This window comes from Adiantum capillus-veneris, chromosome 9 (assembly GCF_014529385.1).
Source record: "Adiantum capillus-veneris isolate H3 chromosome 9, ASM1452938v2, whole genome shotgun sequence".
Lineage (NCBI taxonomy): Eukaryota > Viridiplantae > Streptophyta > Polypodiopsida > Polypodiales > Pteridaceae > Adiantum > Adiantum capillus-veneris.
In genome coordinates, this window is record NC_140939.1 from 37,571,418 (window position 1) to 37,583,949 (window position 12,532).

The window sequence follows — 12,532 nt, forward strand, 5'->3', positions numbered from 1 at the left end:
TATGGGTGCTTATCAATGTTCTTATGAGAGGTGTGTGAAGAATGGAGTCAACATAAGTTGACAGCGTGTCAATCGGGATCCGGAGTGCGGAGATATGGCTTATTGAAGTTGGCCGAGATGTATGCCAAAACTCGGCAATGCTTTGATTGGTATTTATGCCAAATATGGTGTTTTTATGAAAGCCACTTCCAGGAGATGCTTTAGTCGATATGCATGCCAAATGGGGTATCCTTGAGGGGAACTAGAGCGGACATGCTTGGCGATGCTTTGGTCGACAAGTGCATGCCAAATGTGGTGCCCAACAAGGACCAAGAGCTGCCAAAAGTTAACCCAAAAGGGTCGCCCAAGGTGTGGCCGCCTACATTGAGTCGGTAGGCCGCCCGCTCAGTGGGTAAAATAAGGGCAAATGGGAAAGGAGAAAAAGAAAAAGGGGTGGCCATGGCGTTCAATAGCGCGCAAGAAAGCATGGGACAAGAAACGAGCTCGCGCCGGCCTGTATCAGCCTCGGATGAGCCTGGCAAAGAAGAGAAAAATGTCTAGCTCGCCAACGCGATCCAGTTCGGTCCTAGTTTCAGCGAGTTTCGGGCGCGCCATTTCCGCGGATTGCCAGGTCATCGAGGCCGTGCCCATTAGCGATATCGCTAATGGGTTGGCCGTAATTAGAAAGAGTAGTTACTCATGCAAAAGGAGAGTCTTCCAAAGCCGGCTTGTATAAAAAGGATTAGGAGGTTTCTCATTTCTCTTCTTCTTCGGATGGATACAAGCCAAAACCCTTAACCATTGAAAGCTTAAGCTTGGTAAGCCCATCGTAATCCGAAACTCCATAGCCGCTTCTAAGAAAGAACCCCATAATCTATACTACGTCTCCTAAGCCCATTCGAATCCGAAAACTAAACCTCCAAAGCCAATTGAATTCCATTCAAACCTTCCATGACCCATGATAATCCTAAACTAAAGCTTATTAACCATCATAATCCTAAGCTAAACCTCTCTAGCAATTTGAATCCCATTCAGCCCATTAATCCTAAGCCGATTTATCATAATCCTAAGCCAAAGCTTGATATCCATCGTAATAAGCCGCTCCTAAGCTAAACTCCATAACCATCCATAGCCGAAGAGAAGAACAGGCTCTTTCTCTCGGCTTTGAAGCAGCAAAGGATGAATGAAGGAGAGAAAAATCATCAAGATAATCTTGGTAGACCAATTAAGGCAGGTGAAGCCGATGTAAGGAGCTTAAAACTCCATAATTAACATTTAACTTAAGCAGTGGTATTGTTCATTATCATTTTTTGGGTATTCAAGTTTCGGTGGTCCAAGCTGTCTATTTCACGCTTTGTCTACATTGATTGTGTCTGCTGCAACTCTTTTCCTCGCACCTCATACAGATAGAGGCCCCGTGCCTTCCCGGCTCACCTTTCGAACACAAATCCCCCGACATTCTTGGTGAACCCTACGCAAAACGAGCCGGGGTGGGAGGTAAAGATGGAGATTCCAGAAGAGTTGATGCAGTTTATTGAAGATTACAATTTCAATAGATTTGATAAAAATCTAGCAGCTGCAGATCTGCCAAAAATGTTGGGCTTAGTTCAAGGATGTTTGCAAGAAGTAAAAGCTATGAAGAGAAAAAAGCATATTGATGATGCAGTGGAGATGGCATTTAATGCCGTACATGAACAATGTGAATTTTTTCAAGGACATGATCCAGATGGACTCCTTGCATGCTATAAAGCGGAGATGAAGAGCCAAGGAATTTTAGAAGATTAGATGATTTCGACTTTTGAAGAAGTTGTAATCTCTGAATTTAAAGATAAGGTTAGAGAACTGGCAGAAACATATCGCACACAGTGGGACTATTTTGCAGATGGTTTTGTTCACAAAAGCTCAAAGATTATCGAGTTGGCAATGAAGGAGATTAACGAACGAAGCTAGATTGTTTTCTATAAAGAAGAAGGGGATCAGATGCAGTTCCTTAATTATGATCAATTTTGGGAACATATTTTTCCAAGGAGTAAAGCCAAGGAAAATACAGCTTTGGAAGTAGCAGATTCAACTTCAAAGGACCATATTTTGAGCAACCTAGCAAAGGTAAATAATGTATTTAATGCTGAAATAAAAATATATGATTTTTTTCAAAGATTTCTCACATGGAAGCTACCTCGGATAATGGTTCTAGTGAAGACTAGACTGTACAACAAAAATTTTACAAGCTACTGACCTTGGCATGGGATGCTCTCAAAAAGTCTATCAAGAAGATGAGCCACTACAAGTTTCTAATGGATTTATCGACACTATAGTTGGGCATGAAAATAGGTTTACTACCGATGATTGCATAAATAAAGCTATTATATACACAATAGCTGATGAAGTGGCCGAGATTGTGGACCTGATAATGCCAGTGAACCTATGGTTGCTCCTAACAATATGTTTGCCGATTCAATTATCACAGAAGAAGATTCCATAACTGATGGTTTTTTGGCCCGATTTGAAGGAGAAGGTTATAACAGTATAGGAGAGCTTTGTGATGCATGTACCCCTTCAGAGGGGGTGCCAGATGAACCTTTACAAAGTTATAAGGGCTTGCTAAGTAGCATGGATGCAAATGAGGAAGCAGAGGACGATATTGATGAGTTTAAAGATTGCCTAGATCATGCTGATTGTGAGCAAATTATTGAAAGGGATTTTACATCTATACTTATACATGGGTTTCATGAGGAGATAACTCCTACAATTTTGATGAATGTTGATATTTTACATGGTGATTTTTCCAAGGAAGATATGGATTGAGATTTACAGGCTAAATTTGTTTTCCATGATCAAGCTGAAATTCCAGCAAGTAAAAATTCCTAGAGTCCCCAGGTTTTTCGTAATGGCTATGAAGCTAGAGGGGGTGATGATGTTAAATCATCCTTGATACTTCAAAAAGTGCACAAGGTTTTTCATTTCCTTGGACAATGTGCCAAATGTGGCTGGATTTGGATGTTATTCCTAATAATGCTTATGTCAGTGATGTCTTGGCTACCCATAAAAGGGAGTCAGAATTCTTTAATTCTTGCTCGTAATGAACTTAAGTTGCCAAAAGTTTATGAGATGTGGGTGCTGCACTATGCTTCAGGTGAAGCTCTAGTATATTGTGGAGCCCATCAATGCTATGTGATCTTAATGGTATTTGATCCAGGAGATTCGAAAGATCTTCAAAAGCACGTTCACTATGGATGGGTATTTTTGGGTATACATTGTGGTTTCTTTCTGCTATATCCACGAATAGCATACTTGGAGCAAAAATGCTCGAAGTTGATAGATACAAGAAATGTATGCTCATGTGGATATTATGCTGCTCCACTATTGGGGCAATTTCTTATTATCCCATTTGATCCTGGGGCTATTGAAGGGCAACTTGCAGATTCAAGGATATCAATTATTTTCTTGTAGCAGGTTACTTGGCACTAAGTTTTGCTTTTGAATTTTTGCTTAGTCAGAAGATTTTTTGGTTATATGATCAATAAGCTTACATGGCTAGCTTCCAGTTGACATCTTTGGACAATTAACAAAATATCTTCATATCTTTTGAGTTGGTTCTGCTACCAGAACTTGAAGTACAGGACTTGACGGCCATTCTGTGTGTAGACAGAGTAAGGCATACCTGAGCTTCACAAGGTTCCCAAAGCGAGCCTGATGGTCAAGCCGTGTGCATAATTAACTGGAGCACTTGAGTTAGGCGGGGTTCACTAAATAGATTTTTCATAATTGAATGCTTTGGAGATATGACCACTACGGCTCAAAGATTTGTGATGGGACAGCTACCAGATAACTGAGCAAAACTATTGATGATACGATTTAAGCCTTATTTTGTTTTACATGTCCTTACCGATTACGTGAGCTTGATGACAAGTAGCTTAAGGTGTTTATAGCAGATGCAACTTGAAGACCGGTTGGCACAGACCGGAGGCTGTGCAGGTTCAAAGGGGGTGGATGTTGGCAGCTCCGCTTCCATGACAACAAAATGAGCAAAGGGATGCCAATTAGGTTTATTTGAATCCTACATGATTATTCAACAGTAATAAGGGCTTGCTAACAAGCCAATTTTAAGCTAAAAATATGCCAGATGCAGCTCTAAGGGCCAAAAGATGTCTTGGTAATGCTAACAGTGAGTATGCTTGAAGTGGTCATAGCTGGGATTTTATTCATCACAGTTCTAGTACTTGAAGTTCTCTATAGGCCTGTCTTTACGGCTCGTCAATTGCAGCTACAGATAGGAAGTTATGTCAGTTTGAAGTTGAGTCAGTAGCAGATCCGTACCGGATTGGGCAACCTCTGATAAAGGGTCAAAGATGATATGAATGCATGGGCCCGAAGTGCTCACTTTGAGGAGCGTGTTGGTCTTTCCAGTTCGTCAATTGGGGTTCCGGTTGTCAAGATATGGCCAGTTTAAGTTTCACCGGGGGCCAGTTCCGTACAACTCTGGTCGCCTTGTTCAGTTGTTCATCTGGTAATTTTTGAGCTTCAACTAGGTTCTGGGCGGAATGGTCAGATTGGAAGATATTGCAATCGGAGATTTATGGGTGCTTATCAATGTTCTTATGAGAGGTGTGTGAAGAATGGAGTCAACAGGAGTTGACAACGTGTCAATCTGGATCCGGAGTGCGGAGATATGGCTTATTGAAGTTGTCCGGGATGTATGCCAAAACTCGGCAATGCTTTGATCAATATTTATGCCAAAAATGGTGTTTTTATGAAAGCCAATTCAAGGAGATGCTTTAGTCGATATGTATGCCAAATGGGGTATCCTTGAGGGGAACCGGAGCGGACATGCTTGGCGATGCTTTGGTCGACAAGTGCATGCCAAATGTGGTGCCCAACAAGGGCCAAGGGCCGCCAAAAATTAACCCAAAAGGGTCGCCCAAGGTGTGGCCGCCCACATTGAGTCGATAGGCCGCCCGTTCAATGGGTAAAATAAGGGCAAATGGGAAAGGAGAAAAAGAAAAAGGGTGGCCATGGCGTTCAATAGCGTGCAGGAAAGCAGGGGACAAGAAACGAGCTCGCACCGGCTTGTATGAGCCTCAAATGAGCCTGGCGAAGAAGAGAAAAATGCCTAGCTCGCCAGCGCTGTCGTGCTGTGACACGTACATAGTGGGAACGCATGCTACAAAATCTATCTTGTATTTTTTTTAGATACATAATTATATTTCCTATAGTGTACATATGCATATTTAAGTATAATAATAAGCTTTCTATCTCATCCTATTATTTTTCTCAAGGGTAACCTATCCTTACTTTACCATCAGAAAATACTATGGGAAAAGCATCAATAGCTCCGCCTCTTTAACTTGGGGCAAAAAGCATTGATTCTTTATTTCTACTCATCTCACACCCTAGCTAGATCCTATATCTAGGGTAAACTCCAATATATATATTCTATGTATTTTTTATACTTTTCTTATATTTCTTTTTAAATAGCTACTAGGAGAGAATCAAATCCTAGTGGGACACTAGGTGGCATGATTTCAAAGATACACTTATTTTAATGCATTATTGCAAGCATGATTACAAAACTTTGTCAAGGAGCAATGTCATGCTTTCATATGGCATGAGGTGTCCTTTGGAATTAAATGAAAGTCTAGGCTAAGGAGACCACATGAAGACTTTTGCTGCCATAAATGGACCCTATTTTGATGAATTTTTTACACAAGGTTCCAATCCAAATTGGAAAACGATTTTAAAATGAAAATCGTAGCTAATGAGCTGAAGTTTTTGCCCATATTTTTACTTTTTTATTTGGAGCCACGGTTGAGGAGATATGATCAAAATATTGGACCCCAGTCTGCCCACATCATGCAGGGACAGCTCATTTCCAACTTTTCCAATTCCCGTTCACACTGGCTCCTCTCTTCTTGTGTAAACCCTTGGGGGTTCCCTTCAGCTATAAAAGGGGACCTCTTCTTCCTTGGAAGAACTCAAGCATTCAAGCCATTGATGAGAGGAATTCTTGAGGGAGTGAGTAGTAATGCCTAATTGTACTTAGCCATTAACATAAGCCCAAGCCTACACTTTCTCCTAGAGGAAGACTAGCCATTCTTGCAACAAGCTAACCTTGGAAGATCAACTCTAATCAAAGAAGGTCTTGCACTTGGTGTATCAATCAAAGTGGAATTATCCACTCTTCTTCTCTCTTCCATCAATAATGGTGCCGAAGGGTTTCAAGTAAGATGTGTTCTACATTGATGTTTTCTTGATTTCTTGTTGTTTTCATTCTCATCTCTAATCCAACATATATATATATGTATATATATGTATTTAATCTCATCTCCTTAACCAAACCTATCTCTCTCATTCTTAGTAATTCATCCTCTCTAGGTTCTCTTGCTACAGGTACATCTCTCCCCGCAGTATCCTTATTGCCTACGGGCAAGAATAGGGCTTGGGAGGGAAACTTCTCATCTCTTCACTTCTCTCATATCTACATTTCTCACATACTATCCTAGATGAATAACCCACATGATGATCATTTCTATCGCTTTCACTCTGTACGATCTATTAGAATTAACGTATGGATTAGCCGTAAAATACACTTTCAACAACGTATAGTGTTTCTCTTCGGCCCTGAAAGGCTCAATGAAATACTTCTATCACCGGATCCCATCATACTACCTCTCATAGACTATAATTTTTCTTTTGATGTAAGCGTAGTTATCTTGCTATGAACCAAGAGGATTTGTACACACAATTAATCCCAATCACTATACAAAATATATATATTATGGTATTAAGCACAAAACTACAATTCCAAAGAACAATTCGTGGCCTATTTGGTCAGCCAAGATTGAATGCCATTAACTCATCCATTGACCCTTTCATATTACCCATGATACGATATGACCATAGCCTTGATGTTTTCATCTTCGTATTGTTTTGACATTCTCTTTTGTGTTCTTTCTTTGTGTGTGTGAGTGCAAGAGAGAAAGAGTGAGTCTTCTTTGATTGCACTTCTTTCCAAACCCTAGTCTTCATGGCATCTATGGTTTAACTCCTTCATATAGTTTTTGTTGAGTTCTCTCACAAACTCTCACAGCTATAAGCCCGGTGCTTTCCTGGCAAGACCGCAAATTTTTCGACATATTTTTGGTGAACCCGACGCGAATCTGCTAGGGTGAGAGTTTGTGGGTAACCATGGGTGATCATGTTGAGCAACAGGGTATGCATTTTGACCCAGCAACAATGCAAATGTTTCAAGCATTTGCAATGTTCATGCAACAACAACATGCTACTGAAAGAAGGGAGATTTCAGCAACGAAGGCCATACAAGCGGTCGTCAACAGAATGGATCAGTTCAATGGCAAAGATGTAACCAAGTACTTACGCGAGTATGTGAAGGAGATGGAGCTGCATCGCGTGTCAGAAGGTGAGATGATTAAAAGCTTTGAGCTAGTTGTTGCTCCAGAAATTAGGGAGCATGTTAGGGCAATTAAAGATGGGCATGGGAGAAATTGGGAAGAACTCAAAGTAGCTTTAAAGGAGGAATATTTCATGGAGGACTTGGAGAGAGTGACCAAAAGGACATTCTTAGAATGGGTAGTCAAGCCAAAGCAAGGACTATCAATAACAGAGCTACTTAGGGAATTTGAGCGGCGCTATGCACAACTCACTAGGATAGAAAGGGCCACACTAGATGTAGAGAAGATAGATCTTTTCTTACAAGCTGCAGGTAAAGAGTTTCAAGAAAATTTGGAGCTTCTTCTTGAAGATAAAGATGCAGAGCAAGGACTAAAGACCAACTAGAATGAGGTTGAAGGTGCTGTCTCATTGCTTGCCAAACGACAAAGAAGAAGGGACAAGATGGTAGTAAACACTACAAGTCCTTCCACCTCAACTTCTGACAAAATGGTAAAGCCTACTTTTATCGCTCCTAAGTTTGATGAGTCCGTGCTAGATGAGCTTGTGAAGGGAATGCGTGACTTGAAGGTGAAGTTTGCAAAGATTGAAGAAAAAGGCCAACCATCAGGGCCACTTCCTAGGCAAAGACAACAGCCCAAAGAAGGGTTTGTTAATAGATGTATTTGGTGTGATAGTACAGACCATGTAAGAAGGGATTGTGATGATTTTAGTGATGCTTTGTCAAAAGATGTTGTCTTTTTTAAGGATGGTAAAAATCCACTTAAGAGAGACAGGTCTACCCTTGAGAACTAACTTTGGGAAGGGGGGAATGCAAACCTTAGTTGAAGATATGGCAACCAAGCATGCCACCTCTTCAGTTGAGGCAGCTACTTATGGAGTAAAAATTGAACATTTTTGTGATGAAGAGGTGAGTGACCATCATGGTCAAATTTGGCCAAATGTCATGCAATTAGCTAAAAAGGGAAAGCTTACAAAAGAGATTCTACATGAAGCAGGTGATTGCATACGTCTAGAAACAGGATGGAATGATCCAGTGGACTCATTGTCAGTGCATGCCTACATTACAAAATGCCAACAAAATGAGGCAATTGTAGAAGAGAAGCGCAGACGTGAGAATGCCGATGAAGGACCATCAAAAAGAGCTTCTAGAACTGGGGGAAGAAGCGACTCAATGCCTTCTCAAACACCCTCAACACAAGGAGCATCTCCACCTGAAGTACTCATGGAGGAGTCTACAACAGGAAAGAAGAAAGAGCCAACGAAAGGTAAGACAAAAGGCCCAACTTATAAACTACAATCTAATATTGAGGTTGCTACAGATTTAAAGAAAGTCTTGGAGGAAAGGATCTTGAATAGCAAGATTGAGTTTACTCTGGGAGAAGTTCTTGGCATTGCAAAGCGTGAATTCCATGAGGAGATCATTGACATCATCAAGAGAAAGAGGCAAACCCTTGCTGAAGTTTCTCGTCCACAGGTTGAAGGGGAAACCTCAAAGACACAAGGGATGCAACTGCAAAATAAGGAGAATGATGGAGCTGTGGTAGGATGCTACCAATCTAGTGGGAGAGTGAAGCAAGTGTATTTCTCAAATGATGATGAAGAAGTTGAAGATATTCCTAGGAGTTACTATTCACGAAGTCATTGGGTAAGGGCTACTACAGAAACTTTGGTCAAGGTAGGTGATCTTGAAGAGCCATTTGTTGCCTTGATTGACCATGGTTCAGAAATAAACATAATGTCAAAGAGTCTCTACAACAAGTGCAAATGGCCGATGGACACAGATCATGGCTGGATGGTAAAAGTGGCAAACAATTCATCCGATGAATTGTATGCAGCCTGTCCAGGTGTGAAGGTAACAATAGGTGATGTAAAGATTGACCAAAACTTCTTTGTACAGGATACATCTTCATATCATCTCATCCTTGGACAACCCTACATTGTGGGAGTTCGAATGGAAACAAAGGTAATGGACGATGGTTCAGCATATGCTAGAATACGTAGCAAAGATGGTAAACGAGCTGTCCAATTTCTCACAGTCTGTGTAAACCATGAAAGAAATCGTGACAACCTCAGAGAACATCCTCTACCAAAGGTAAGCAAAGAGTTTCATGATCATAGAGAAATGATGGGTTTTGGCCAAGTACCATTGTAAAGCGGGATTGCAGTGGTACAGAAAGAAAAAGGGTCTCGCTTGATCCAAAAATAGGTGAAACTTTCTCGATGAGCTCCTTGGTAACAAGGAATGGATCAGTATGTTTTACAAAACTTGAAGATTTGAAGAGATATGAGAGGAAATATGTGCATAATGTACAAATAGGCATGAAAAAGAGTGGGTTGCTAAAGCCTACTGAAAATGTTTTGGGTTTGTGTGAACAAGTTTCTTTTGTAGATACTATGGGTGAGCTTGATGCTATAATGAGGTCTAGTTTGCATCTTGAAAATGAAGTTGAGGCCCTAAAAAGTAAATATTTTATTGCATGCTTAGACAAAGCTACCAATAACCTTGTCTTCATATGTCCAACCTTCATGACTCAGGAAGCCAAGAAGATGCTAGCAGAATCAAATTTTCTGCCCATTAATATACCGCAAATTGACATTTTGCAAACAATTGGTGATTTCCTCACCAAATATCAATTAAAAAACCTCTCTCATTTACCCTAACTAATCGCTATTTATAAAGCCCATAAAAATGTCTTTAGGTGGATCACATGTGGGTCTAATTGTTGTTTTTCAGAGGTTTCTTTACTCTTAGCATGTATTCTCAAAACATGTATCCCATGCCTAAAAAATAGGGCACACTCACTCAACCAAAAAGCCTTGTTATGTTGCAATATCAAGCTACAATCTTGGTGGGTGGTGTAGACTCGCTACATGAGGCTATCCTAAATCTACCAAGAGAAGTAACCTCTGTATTTTTCGGCTAATGTAAAGAAATGCTATGAGAACATTCCTCATCAGGACAATATCGGAATCATTACCATTATGAACTCCTTCATTAGCTATGTCTTTGATCAGCAGGGACCTTTCATCTCATTTAAAAATTTCCCAAGTAAGTGTGCAAGTGGAAAGTGGTCGCAACAACCTTACAAAAACCAGTTATCCTTCGACAAGAGACAAGTCCTAGAACTGAACTCCTGGCTGATTAACAATATGTACATCCAGTGATATGGGAAATTCTACATGCAGATTAATGGGATCCCCATGGGACTTGCATGCTCTCCCATTTGGTGTAACCTCTACCTACATGCATTGGAATACAACTACATCAACTCAATCCTAAAAGACCCTCTTCATTAGCTTCACCTTCTCCAACTCAAAACTCCCTTCAGGTTCTTTGATGATATTTTTTGGGTTAACAATGAGCAGCCCATGTATTTCACTATCACCAACCCCATTTATCCTCCCTGCCTCTCCATAAATGACAGCAACACCATTTTTAAAGAAGGCAAAGGTACCAACACAACTTTCCTTAGTATGAAGCTTGAAGTACATCATGGGGAACTACATAGATCTAGGATAGACAAAAGTATGGTGGTGCCCGCCCATGTTCTAAAATTTATCCACAGATGCAGCAATAGACCTTCTAACTGGTCTCGCAAAGTCATATTATCCCAAATCAAACCCATTATCATCTGTAACCACTCTGTAGAACAAGCTTACTTTGATATAAAAGCCCTTTTACAAGCCTTTTGTCAGAATGGCTTTGAAAGAATTAGATTATGGAGAATAATCTACAAATACTTGGAAGCCATAGAAAACCTTCAATCATATACAAACTTAAAAAAAGTCAACTTATGCCTCAAGAGGTGGGCACTAGGTCCCTAATGGGGGCCTAGTGCCCCCATTAGTGGACTCTCCTACAAACATAATTGACCTAGTGAAAAGAGGAGGTTGTTTCCTACACATACCTGATTACATTGGATTTCTTTTCCTATGGAACCTAAGGCTAAAGTGAGTGGCTTTGACATCATAAGGGTGATACTTGTTAGCCAGGTGGGAAGTACCAAATCACCTCCACACACTTCCACTAGACCACTACGCTGGCATACATCCTTGCATGGCGTGTACCGATTTAGGGCTATCAAAGAAGGAGACCCTACCACCTCTCCCATGTCGCCCCACACTCCCACCACCCCACTCTACATGAGCAGACCACTCCCGCCTACTTTTTCAAAATGGAAAATCTACAAATCTATATAAGGTAGCAATGTGGGATATTGAGAGCTTGAGTTTGCAAGACTTTTTGATTGGACCATACTTCCCTAACCAGCTCTATATGGAGCTCCCCAAGCAGGTTTGGGCCTTCATCATAGGATTACCTCCTCTTTAGATTTCTTGCCTTAAGCTATGGCAAACATCGATAGCTAGTGTCCTTCATTGATGACACCTGCCTACCACTTCTAACTCTCTTTCTATTGTTGGTTGTGATGGTGGCAGGTAACATTTGGAGGACTTACCATATCTTGCATGCAAATGGTTTAATGGGAGTTTTTTCTTCCTTGATTGTACATTGCCCAAGTTATACATGATAAATATACATTTTTTGGACTTTTTTTAAAACTATGGATGATTGGCTTTTTTAATGCTTTGATAGTCGAATTCATCGACCACACACACACACAAAAGTACAAGACCACTGCTTGGTATTGGTCAAAATTCTCCCCGAAAACATTAAAAGGCATGGAGCTTCCCCATCCTTCATGGGATGCTCTCCCTAAATTGGTAGTTGCCCTTGGGACTTGGGCTTCATTAAAATCAGGGGGGGGGGGGGGGGTCTTTTCTCCTCCTAGGGAAGTAGGTTGTGCAATAATTCTCCTTTTGCCCCACTCTCTGCGCAACACCTACTACTCCTACTCCTCTGTGTCGCTGCACTCTGCTCTCATTCACTTCTAAACAAAACAAACAAGAAACACCCCTCCCCCCCCCAATTGGATTAAGGCTGATGGCTGTCGTTGGATTGTATTCTCCTTGTCATGGTAACAAATCGTTCACAATTCGCCTTGAATGTGGCTCCTCAGAACATGTATCTAATTGGGTATTTATAACCAGGTGAGGATAATCTTTACCGCTCACTTAGCCTTGGCTCTTGCGTTTTTTCTATGTGTGTACATGAAAAGTGAGTTTTTGAGGGCCTGAACACTCA